The 12940-nt window shown below is 40.7% G+C and overlaps 2 long non-coding RNA genes across 2 annotated transcripts in view; one reads left to right on the forward strand and one right to left on the reverse strand.

Moving 5' to 3' along the window:
* The window catches only part of LOC110342061, a 40879-nt gene extending 29642 nt beyond the window's left edge, over nucleotides 1-11237 (reverse strand). Inside the window, exon 1 of the long non-coding RNA XR_002384052.2 lies at nucleotides 11170-11237. This is a non-coding gene — a long non-coding RNA (uncharacterized LOC110342061). The remainder of the gene's footprint in view (nucleotides 1-11169) is intronic.
* LOC121140712 overlaps nucleotides 10636-12940 on the forward strand; it is an 81426-nt gene continuing 79121 nt past the window's right edge. The window contains exon 1 of the long non-coding RNA XR_005877633.1: nucleotides 10636-10770. This is a non-coding gene — a long non-coding RNA (uncharacterized LOC121140712). The remainder of the gene's footprint in view (nucleotides 10771-12940) is intronic.

Below are 12940 nucleotides of genomic sequence, written 5' to 3' on the forward strand. Positions count from 1 at the left end.
ATGCATCATTGGCACTATGAGGGCAAACTTTATCCTCTTTTCTGTAATTATAATTTTCATAAAGCCTTAAACCAACATTATTTAATGTTATAGACTCAGATTCCCCATGATGGATTGTTCATCTGAATAATGTATACTAATTTGACTCTCAGGAAGAACAAATGGTAATTAAGCAAGGTTTCATCATTCTTTATCCCTTTGCAATCTGGTCAGTATGAGTGACAGTTGATTGTATTACTGTAGCTAAGGCTCTGCTTACTGGAATTTTGCCTGAGTTCTCACAATGGTTAACTTATTGTACCTTGTCTAAGACAACTAGACCATTTCCTGGAAGACAAGTGGGGGTTGGGACAAGATTGGAAACTGAAAGCGTTGGGTTCAAAATGCAAATGACTTTCTTATGATGCTACCAAGAGTGAGGAATGACAGGCAAGAGCCTTGCCTAATTAGGAGAATCTTTTATTGCTACAAAGACTATAGAGTTAAAATTAGACTGCTTGTCAGCCTATGGGGATTGGTTGAGTCATGTGGAATCTGAACACAATGGAATCGGGATCTTGCCTCCTATGTTTAGCTCCACTCAAACTCATTCTTTTTTATTTCTCCATGCACACAGCCAAGTTTAACAAGCAGCAATTACTCGGTAGAATTAGACACATCTAGGATTTTTCCTAGATTTCAAGAGCTTTGTCTACTGAACTCTATTCTCAGCTAATGAATTTTGGTATGGTCAAAGCATGATTTTGACACTGAATTATTGATAAGTCTAAGCAGGAAAAAATATGCCTTCATGCCTGTCCACCCCCTCTTTATATTGATCCACAATCACACTTGTATAAGTCCCAGACTTTTTCTGAAGTGCTAAGTTATTCATAAAACCTTTTGAGAGAATAAGAGATTATTCTGCAGCCAAATGTGGGTGGCCATGACCCAGTATCACAAATTCAGGTTTCCCTAATTCCATATTCTAATGTAGTAAAACTGTCAGGAAGTTTTTGAAGTAACATAATGAAGAAGATCATGAGTCAAACATATCTGAAATCCATGGGTAAGGACTTCAGGGAGATGTGTACCACAAAGCAGGGAAACCTCCGCTATAGCTTTGAGGTTAGTGGAAGCTAGTTCTCTACATATATTCTTATTTTTATCAAGGGATTTTACCTGATAGTCACAAGAATGTGAGGTCATTCACAGAAATATGCAATAAATGGATACTTATTGTATAATAGTAAGTGCCACACGAAACTTCACAAATCCTTGATGGGTGTTTCATACTTTCCCTCAGAAAAACAATCCCACATGTCATAATTAACACAACTATTGAAAGATTACTCAAAGTTAAACATTTATTTATTAAAATGAAGAAAATATTCTAGTCAGACATGAACATGGGTATAACTCCAGTACTCTGGAAACTGAGGCTGGAGTACTAACCTAGTCCATGTAGTTAAGACTGACACAGCAATTTAAAAAGATTTTTGTGATCTATAGTAAAAAGAAAAAGTCCCATTCCATGTGTCTTCTGCAATGTTCTCCAAAACTCAAGGAATGAGAGGGTATGAGGTGTGGGGAAGGCAGGATTTGATACAGCACTACAGTCACTGTCTTAATTTGTCTTCTATTGCTATGATAAAACACAACAAAAAGCAATTAGGAGAGAAAACAGTGTATTTGACTTATATATCCCAGATCATATCCACTGGAAAGCCAAGGCAGGAACCTGGAGTAAGAATTGAAGAAGAGGCCATGGGGCAATGCTATTTTATGGCCTCCTCAGTTTGCTTTCTTATACATCTCAGACCCACCTGCTCAGAGACTGAAACACTTAAAATAGGTTAGGGCTTCCCACACCTGCTATTAATCTAGAAAATGTCCCAGAGGCCAGTCTTATGGAGACATTTTCTCAATTTAGGTTCCTTCTTCTCAGATGACTCTAGCCCATGTCAAGTTACAAAAAACCTAACCTATATAGTCACCTATTCTCAACACTTTAACCAGTTGACTATTGCATACTCATAAAAAAACTGCTCTGAGCAAGGCTGAGAGCAGCCCATGTCTATGGGTAGAGGCATAAATATTTAGAAGGTGATTTGACAACATGCCTATTTATCAAAATAGCAATCACAGACTCTATCCCAGGGCTTATGACCTCCATAGTCACCGGCTTTTGACCTGGGTTGCGTACCAGGAAAGAAATCCAGTCTGGTGGAGTAGGTCTCAAAACCAGTCACAAGGTCTCCAGTTTAATCCCTAGAACCCACTTGTAAAATATATGAATGGTGTAGCACAGTTTGCTGTTATGTTCCCAGTACTGGGAAAGCAGAGGCATTCAGATCCTCTGAACTTGTAAATCAAAGAGCCCCATTTTCTTGGTGAGTCAGGGTCAAGGAGAGACCATGACTCAAAATATGATGATGGGGATAACACCTGAGGAAGGATGCTGAAAGCTGTCCTCAGCCTCCCCCATATGTGTACACTCATCCATAAGCCACTTAAAGACACACACTCTCTCTGCCCCCCCCACACACACCAGTGTGCATGTACATGCACACATGCATACACATTCACACACACACTCATAGCTGTTTTTATGTACTTTAGAAGGGCTATGTGTCACCCCCCACACTCTGCCCTCTGCTTGAGGTGAGTGTGGACTTTGCTCAGGGACCCACTCCCACCATCCCTCCCCTCTTTGGATCTTCCTGGGCTTGCTCACTGCATAGAGTGGACTTGCACCCTGCACTGGCAGGATGGACAACCCTGAGTTCGGCCACACCTCAGTCTTGGCCCCCCCCTTCTCTCTTTGCCCTCCCCCCTCCACTTGAGTCTTGGCTACCCTAAGCCCTCCGATTGAGTGAGGAGAACACCAGGAGAGTCTGGACCATCCAGAGTTGCAGACACTGAAGTCTTGGCCCACATACACCACCAGGAGACTAGAGGAGAGGGAGAAACCCCACTTGCACTCACTTGAAGAAGGGATAGGAAGATTACAGTATAAGAACACACTCAACAACAGAAAGACCAATATGACAACACCAGAGACTATAGACTCTACACCAGCAAGACCTAAACAATCTAACACAGATGAAGCAGAAAAGAAGGACCTGAAAAACAAGTTTATGAAGATATTAGAAACCCTCAAAGAGGAAACAAGAAATCACTTAAATAAATGGAAGAAAAAGCAAACAAAAAATACAGGAAATGGAGGAAAGGACAAACCAAAACAAACAAACAAACAAACAAATTCAAGAAATAAACATCCCTTAAAGAATGCAAAGAAAGCCTAGAAAAAACAACCAAACAAGTGAAGGAATCAATTCAAAGAGTTCAAGCCTTGAAAGCTGAAAAAGAAACAATAAAGAAAACACAAAATGAGGGAATGCTACAAATAGAAAAACTGGGTAACCAATCCAGAACTACAGATGTAAGTATAAGCAATAGAATACAAGAGATGGAAGAGAGAATCTCAGCTGTTGAAGACTCACTAGATGAAATACAGTCATCGACCAAAGAAAATCTCAAGTCCAACAAAACCCTAACACAAAATATCTAGGAAATATGGGAAATCTAAGAATAATAGGTATAGAAGAAGGTGAAGAAATACAGCCCAAGGGTACAGAAAACATATTCAACAAAATTGTAGAAACTTCTCCAACTTGAGAAGGATATACTTATGAAACTACAAGAAGCTTTCAGAACATCAAATAGATTGGACCACAAAAAGAAGTCCCCTTATCACATAATAATCAAAACACCAAACTTACAGAATAAAGAAAACATATTAAAGGTAGCAAAGGAAAAATGCCAAGTAACATATAACGCCAGACCTATCAGAATTAAAACCAACTTCTAAATGGAAACTCTGAAAGCCAGAAGGTCCTGGATAGATGCTCTAAAAATGCTAAAGGAACATTGATGCCAGCCCAGATTACTATACTCAGCAAAGTTTCAATCACTATAAATAGAGAAAACAAGATATTCCATGACAAAACCAGATTAAACAATACATATCCACTAATCCAGACCTACAGAAAGTACTTGAAGGATAACTCCAACCCAAGGAAGATAACTACACTCACAAAATATAGACAATAGATAATCCCACATTACCAAACACCAAAAGAAAAAAGGGGGAAATCCACACACAAACCCAAAACAAACAAGAATTAACAATCAATGGTCAGTAATATCCCTCAATGCCAATGGTATTAACTCGCCTATAAAAAGACACAGGATAACAGAATGAATAGGAAGACAGACTCCATCCTTCTGTTGCATACAAGAAACATGTCTCATTGTCAAAGACAGACTTTACCTCAGAGGAAATGGTTGAGAAAAGATTTTCCAATCAAATGGACTCAAGAAACAAGCTACTGTAGCAGTCCTAATATCTAACAAATTAGACTTCAAACTAAAATCAATCAAAAGAGATGAAGAAGGTCATTTCATACTCATCACAGGAAAAATCCATCAGGATGAAGTCTCTATTCTGAACATCTATGCCCCAAAGACAAAGGTACCCACATTAGTAAAAGAAACATTACTAAAGTTCATATCCTACATAAAACCTCACACACTTAGAGTGGGAGACTTCAACACAATACTCTCACCACTAGACAGGACCACCAGACAGAAACTTAACAAAGAAGCAAAAGAACTAACAGAAGTTATGACCCAATTGGGATTAAAAGACATCTATGGAACATTCCATCCAAACACAAAAGAATATACCTTTTTCTCATACCACATGGAACCTTCTCTAAAATCAACCGCATACTTGGCAACATAGCAAACCTCAACAGATACAAAAATTTGGAATAACCACCTGTGTCCTATCGGATCACCATGTTTTAAAGTTAGAATTCAACAACATAAATTGCAGAAACCCTTCAAACTCATGGAAATTGAACAATGAGCAATTGCACAATTCCTGGGTCAAGAAAGGAATTAAATAAATAAAATTAAAGACACTATAATTCACCGAGAATGAAGACACAACATACCCAAACTTCTGGGACACTTTGAAAGCAGTGCTCAGAGGAAAATTCATAGCACTAAGTGCCCACATGAAGAAACTGGAGAATAGTCACACTACAGAATTAACAGCACAACTGAAAGCTCCAGAACAAAAAGAAGCAAACTCACCAGGTTGGAGAAGATGCCAGGAAATAATCAAGCTGAGGGCAGAAATCAATGAAGTAGAAACCAAAAAAAAAAACACAATACAAATAATCAATGAAACAAAGAATCGATTCTTTGAGAAAATTAACACGAGAGAGAAACCTTAATCCAAACTAACCAAAAGGCAGAGAGAGAACATGTTAATTAACAAAATCAGAAATGAAAAGGGGAATATGACAATAGACATCCAGAGAAACATCAGGTCATACTTTGAAAACCTGTACTCCACAAAAATCGAAAATTTAAAGGAAATGGGCAATTTTCTGGATAGACATCACTTGCCAAAATTAAATCAAGAACAGATAAGCAATTTAAATAGAGCTATAACCCCTATGGAAATAGAAGCAGTCATCAGTCTCCCAACCAAAACAAACAAACAAACAAACAAAAAGCCCAGGGCCAGACGGTTTCAGTGCAGAATTCTATCAGAAATTCAAAGAAGAGCTAATACCAGTACTCTTCAAGCTGTTCCACACAATAGAAGCAGAAGGGTCATTGCCAAACTCTTTTTCCAAAGCTACAATAACCATAGTACCCAAGCCACCCAAAAACACACTAACAAAGAGAACTACAGACCAATCTCTGTCATGAACATTGATGTAAAAATACTCAACAAAATACTGGCAAATCAAATCCAAGAACACATCAGAAAAGTGATGTATCATCATCAAGTAGGCTTCATCCCAGGCATGCAGGGATGGTTCAACATATGAAAATCCATCAATATAATTCACAATATAAACAATATAAAAAGAAAAACCACATGATCATCTCATTAAATGCTGAAAAAGCATTTGACAAAATCCAATACCCCTTCACAATGAAGGTCTTGGAGAGATCAGGAATAACAGGAGCATACCTAAATATAATTATGCAATATACAGGGAACCAAGAGCCAATATCAAACTAAATGGAGAGAAACTCAACGTGATTCCTCTAAAATCAGGAACAAGACTAGGCTGTCCACTCTCTCCATATCTCTTCAATATTGTACTCAACGTTCTAGCTAGAGAAATAAGACAACAAAAGGAGATCAAGGGGATACAAATTGGAAAGGAAGAAGTTAAAGTTTCGTGACCTGAAAAACTCTACCAGGGAACTCCTACAGCTGATAAATACCTTCAGCAAAGTAGCAGGATACAAGTTTAACTCAAAATATCAGTAGCTGTACTATACACAGATGATAAATGGGCTGAAAAATAAATCAGAGAAACATCACCCTTTACAATAGCCACAAACTGCATAAAATATCTTGAGGTAATGCTAAGCAAACAAGTGAAAGACCTGTATATCAAGAACTTTGTGTTTTTAAAGAACGAAATTAAAGAAGACACCACAAAATGGAATTATCTCCCATGTTCTTGGATAGGTGGTATCAACACAGTAAAAATGGCAATCTTGTCAAAAGCAATCATCAGATTCAATGCAATCCCCATCAAAATCCCAACACAATTCTTCACAGACCTTGGAAGAACAATACTCAACTTTATATGGAAAAACAAGAAACCCAGGCTAGCCAAAACATCCCTGTACAATAAAGGAACTGCTGGAGGCATGGCCGTCCCTGACTTCAAACTCTATCATATAGGTATAGTCTTGAACACAGCTTGGTATTGACACAAAAATAGACAGGTAGACCAAAGTAATTGAATTGAAAACCCTGATATTAACCCACAGACCTACTCTGATTTTTGGCAAAGAAGCTAAAATTATACAATGGAAAAAAGAAAGCATCTTCAACAAATGGTGCTGGAATACCTGGATACTGACATGTAGAAGACTGCAGATAGATCCATGTCTATCACCATGCACAAAACTTAAGTCCAAATGGATCAAAGACCTCAACATCCAGCCACACTAAATCTCTTAGAAGAGAAAGCAGGAGGTACCCTTGAATGAACTGGTACAGGGGACTGCTTCCTGAACATTTCAGCAGTAGCACAGACACTGAGGTAGACAATTAATAAATGGGATCTCCTGTAACTGAGACACTTCTGTGAGGCAAAGGACACAGTGAATAAGCCCACAGAACAGGAAAAGATCTTCACCAATCCCACTTCTGACAGAGGGTTGATTTCCAAAATATACAATGAACTTAACAAATAAGCCACCAAAATACCCAACAACCCAATATAAAATGTAGTACAGTACTAAATAGAGAATTCTCAATAGAAGAATCTAAAATGGCTGAAAGACACTTAAGAAAGTGACCAACATCCTTAGCTATCAGGGAAATAAACTCAAAGCAACTTTGAAATTTCATCTTACACTGACCAAATGACTAAAATAAAAAACACCAGTGACAGTCTATGATGGAGAGGATGTGGAGAAAGAGGAGCAATCCTCCATTGCTGGTGGGAGTGCAATCTTGAATGACCACTTTGGTAATCAGTATGGTGCTTTCTGGGGAAAATGGGAATCAGTATACCTCAAGATCCAGCAATTCCACTCTTGGGCATATACCCAAAGAATGCACATTCATACAACAAAGACATCTGTTCCACTATGTTCATAGCAGCGTTGTTTGTAATAGCCAGAACCTGGAAGCAACCTAGATGCCCCTCTATGGAAGAATAGATGGAGAAAATGTGGTACATTTACACATTGGAGTATTATTCAACAGAAAAACAATGAAATCTTGAAATTCGCAGGCAAATGAATAGAACTGGAAGAAAACATCCTGAGTGAGAACACTCAATTACAGAAAGACAAATGCGGCATGTAGCCACTCATATTTAGATATTAGACATAGAGCAATGGACAACCAGCTTACAATCCACACCACCAGAGAAACTAGAGAACAAGGAGGAATCCGAGAGAAGAACATATGATCCCCTGAAGAAGAGGAGGGGGACAAGAACCCTTGAGCAAACTGGGAGCATGGGCGGGGGAGAGGAGGGATGGTGAGGGGTGGAGAAGGGGAAAGGGTGGAGAACAGGAAGGATCAGGAGGACTGAGATAGGGGAAGAATATAGGAGGGCAAGAAAGGAGATGTCTTGGTAGAGGGAGCCAATATAGGTTTGGAGTGAGGTCTGGTACTAGGGCAATGTTCAGGGATCCACAGGGATGACCCCAACTAAGAATCTAGGCAGTGAAGGAGAAGCTGCCTTTAATGCCCCTCCCCTATAATGAGATTGATGACTACCTTGGTTGCCATTCTGAGAGCCTTCATCCAGTAGCTGATTGAAGCAGAATCAGGCACCCACAGCTAAAAACTGAGCCATACTCCTGGAATTCAGTTGTGGAGAGGCAGGAAGGATGAGTAAAGGAGCCAAGACCGTGGTGGAGAAACCCACATAAACAGTTGACCTAACCTAGTGAGAGCATGGAGACCCTAGTCGTAAAGCTGGGGAACGAGCATTGGACCTAACCAAGCCCTCTGAATGGGGGTGCCAGCTGGGAGGCCTCGGCAGTCTATGAGTCCTCTAACAGTGGAGCCAGTGTTTATCTCTAGAAAACAAATGGACTTTGGGAGTCCATTCCCTATTGCGGCCCAGATACATGAAGAGGGCCTAGGCCCTCCCCCAAATGATGTGACACTTTGATGGCTGCCTGTGGAGGGCCTCACTATCTTTGGGGAGGAGGTGGGGGTGGGTTGTGAGGGTCAGTGGGAAGCATGGGAGCATGGGAGGGTGAGGAAATGGGAGGATTGATATGTAAAATAAGATTGCTTCTAAAATAAAAAATATATATAAAAAAGAAGGACTATGTGATGTAGATATGCTAACAAAAAGATGCTTCTTGAAGAATCTGATCACTGAATGAAACAGAAATAAATTTGTGATGAGGTATTTCTAAGTCTCAGGATCTTGGGAATCTTCTTTATAATGTAGTGCAAGAATGTAATATCATGGTTATCTGTTCATGAGCCAAGTTGGTGGGAATGAGCTTGAGTATTAAAGTCCCCGAAGTCACCTCACTGAAGTCTAATTATAATCTGCCAAAAGGGACTGAGGCTTGGTCACTACTGTCCAAAAGGCAAGAAGTATGTTTCAGATATCAGTGTAGCCTGAGTGGTTCTTTCAGTCTTAATCTGCATTAGTCATCCTCTCAATTAATGTCCTTCAATGAAGTACAAATAAAATTTTATAAATCTACCTCTTTACATGATTGAACCTGGCCTTGTGTGTGTGTGTGTGTGTGTGTGTGTGTGTGTGTGTGTGTGTGTGTATGGTCAGTGAGCCTGAGGGATCCTCCCATCTCTGCCTTCCCAGCCTTAGGATTAGCAGCACACAGCACCATACTATATTTTCTATGGATGCTGGGGGCACGAACTCAGGTCTTCAAGCTGGTAGAGAAAGCTCTTTTCTGAGGTACCCTATCCCAAGTCCTGTGCCCTGGATTTTTCTCTTTCAGTCAAACCATAAGCTCATTTTCTGCTCTCCTTTTCAGCCCTTACCTGTGCTAATGTCCCCGCCTTATACATTCTTGACCCCAACTTACCCAGTTAAATTTGAGGGAATCATAGGTTAGAAGACAGATCAGGCACCAGAGTGACCTCGAGTGATCTAAAGGGATAACACCAATTGGCAAGCTAAGCAATAGTGGAGAGACCACCTCGAATGCCCATTCCTGATAATGAACTTGATGTCTATAACCATCTGGGAGCCTTCATCCTGTGACTGATGGAAGCAGAGGCAAACACACAATTAATCACTGAACTGAACCCAAGGAACCCAGTGACAGAGAGAGAGGAGTGATGAGCAAATCGGCAAAGAATGGGCTGGCAAAACCAGCAGAGACAGCTGATCTGAACAGGGGAGAGCTCTTGGACCCCAGACTGACAGCAGGGAGGCCTTGGGACTGATCTGGACTCCCCAAATGTGAGTGTCAGCGAGAAGGCCTGGGCAACCTATGGGGCCCTGAGCTGTAGATCAGTGTCTATCCCTGGAATACAAACAGTCATCATGTGCCCATAGCATAAAGAGGGATGCTCTCTCAGCCTGGACTCTTAGGGAAGTGCCTGGACCCTACCCAGAGTGAAATGACAGACTCTAGATATCCCCTGTGTGGAAGGATTTGGCAATAGGGTGGGAGGGTGGGGGGGAAAGGGGAGTGCGGGAGGAGGGGAGGGAGAGGGAACTGGGATTGACATGTAAAACAAGCTATTTAAAATTAAAATAAAAATGATAAGAAAAAATTTGCTCTTGGTAAAGGCTTCTTGCCCTTTGATATGCTTAGGCCTTTGTTTATTTGTGCTCTCTGGACCTGGTAGATGCTCTCCATAGCTGTCAGCGCTGCACATCAGTCAGTGTCCCTACTGATTGGTGATTATTTTCTTCCAAGTTGGTCTGATAAAGGCTCTTGCTCTCTGTATTCAAGGAATATTTATCAAATACACAAGTGGGTGGAAATATCTTGTGCATTCTCTTTTTGGAAAAAAAAATGTTGAAGCTGAGTGTGCTTGCTGTTCTGTCCTCTGAATGTGCGTATTTCCTCCTAGCAATGGTAGAATTTCAGACAAGACAAATACACCCAGCCTCCCAAAGTCTTCCCAAACCGAAATATAGATGGAAGCAAAGGTGGTATTTTCTTCCTCAGAACGCAAGCAGCTGTGAGCTGAAACAAAGTAAGATGATGAGAGAGAAGGTAAGCATTATGATTAAATTATGGGGATTTCTAAGAATCTGTCAGTCAGACGGGTTGAGGAGGAATGGAACAAAAGGAAGGAGGACATAATAGAACCGTGTGTTCTGCCGAGAAAAGGGAGAGGGAAAGCGTCAGTGCGCCACTGCTGTGGGTGTTCTGGAGTCGGACCAAATATGTCACAGCTGTTTCATTTTAGAAGAGCGCCTTTCTGGATTTGCTCATTGCTTTTGCACTGATGGAAGCAGCGTCAGGAATTTGTAAGGCACAACAAATGCATGTGAGATTCGGAGCTTGATGCATATGGACCCCGGGTCACCATTTCCTTGTTCTTTGAATCTCAGACAAGTTACTTAAGTCTGTTGTAGTCTTCCATAAAATAGGAATAATGAAAACACTTACCTCATTGTATTATTGCAGAAAGCCAGTGAGATGATTCCGGAAAGGGTTGGCTCACTACCCAACCCAGCAATGGCTGGATGACTATCCGCTGGCATTATGGTTAGTAGTGATTGGTAGTTATCTCTCTAACCTGGGTGCTTTGCTCGCAGATAACTCAATCTATGTAGGTGCTAGAGCAGCTGCTAGGAATCTTGTGCGTTGATATATTATCCTAACGGTACTAATTCTCTGAGGGGGATTTAAAGACCATGCTTCCAGAGAATAAACCATTATCTGGACACTATCAGCCTTTTCTTTTCCTTCTTCCGTCTGTCTAAGCTGGTCTCCTCCTCCTAGTCTGTTGAGAAAGAGACTGAAAGAGGTGTATTGAAAGAGCATCATAGACTACTGACCGTGGTATACTGAGGCTTACCTGAACATTCCCAGGTATGTTTGCAAGGGAATATTCAGACAAAGGGTATTGACATTATCTAGCACACATAAGACTAAAAGCAATACTCAAGCAACAGGAGTCTACTGGAAGTGTTCCAACCAATATATATTCCAAGCCAACGCAAACCTATCAAATGTGATCTTCCAACAAGTAGGAGCAGCCCAAGTGAAGGGCAAGCCCCTCCTGGAATGGTGATAATTGTTGAGAGATCAAAGTTACTGGTATGAAACACAGCTGGCAACTCCATAAAGGGAATAGGTCCATAAAGGGAATGTGCTCTTTTGCCTAAAGCAGTGCAGCTAACTAGTCAGAGGTGCAACTGGCTGCTAACACACCTGGTATAGTAGAAGTTCGACAGCTGTCTCTCCTATGATGTATTTCCTCAACTCAACTAATAGATGTTTTCTATTTTTGTGTGTTTTTGGTGTGTGTGTGTGTGTTTGTGCGTGTGGGGTGGGGGGTGTGTTTGTGTTGTATACATTGCTTGGAATGGAACCCAGGGCCTCAGGCTTATCAGATAGAGTGGAACTAACCCCCAGCCCTTCTGCCTGGCCTTGTCAGTCTCCCATTACTGACAATCAATGGGCACTCCTTTAAGGTAAAGTCAACCATCATTTGCTCCTAGCACAGACACTAGAATATCCTGTAAATATATTATTTTGTCTTTAATTTAGGAAAGGTAAAGATCCACACAATATTTTGTTGCAATTGTGAGTCTAAAATGAGAAACAAAACAAAAAGGCGAAATACCACTTTTGCCTGGTTACTTGGATATCAGGCAATTATCACATGATTACTCAGACTGGTAATGAAATTAAGATAAAGTTTCATCAAAATAGCATATGTAATTTTGCAGTCGAAGCAGAACTGGTATAAATATGAGCAGATGTGTCTGCCTCTCTTTGATTTATAAATACAGAAACATTGTTCCCATTTGGGGAGAAAAATCATTCTTTACTCTGAATGTTAGAAGAGTGTAGCTCAGAATCCTGGAAGTTAACAGCGACGGTGGGATGTCACAGCCAGGGGGATTCTGTATTTCCTGTAACTTCCAGGCAGATGATCTTAATCTGGGGGACCCACTGTGTTTCTACAGCAGCTGTATGCACTGGAAGGTTGAGATAAGATGGTAAAATACATGTCAAGACGAACACACAAACTTGCTTAGGCAGGCATCATGCTGGTTTTTCTTTCCTAGGAAATAAAGGAAAGCATTCTGGCCGAAGGGCTGCATCAGTGGTAAGCGCAGTGCAAGTGTGGGTACCTAAGTGTGAAATCCCAGAAGCCATGCACAGCAGGCACAGCCGACATCTGTAATCACAGCCATCCAACAATGAG

Source organism: Mesocricetus auratus, unplaced genomic scaffold (assembly GCF_017639785.1).
Source record: "Mesocricetus auratus isolate SY011 unplaced genomic scaffold, BCM_Maur_2.0 Super-Scaffold_100006, whole genome shotgun sequence".
In the NCBI taxonomy this organism is placed as follows: domain Eukaryota; kingdom Metazoa; phylum Chordata; class Mammalia; order Rodentia; family Cricetidae; genus Mesocricetus; species Mesocricetus auratus.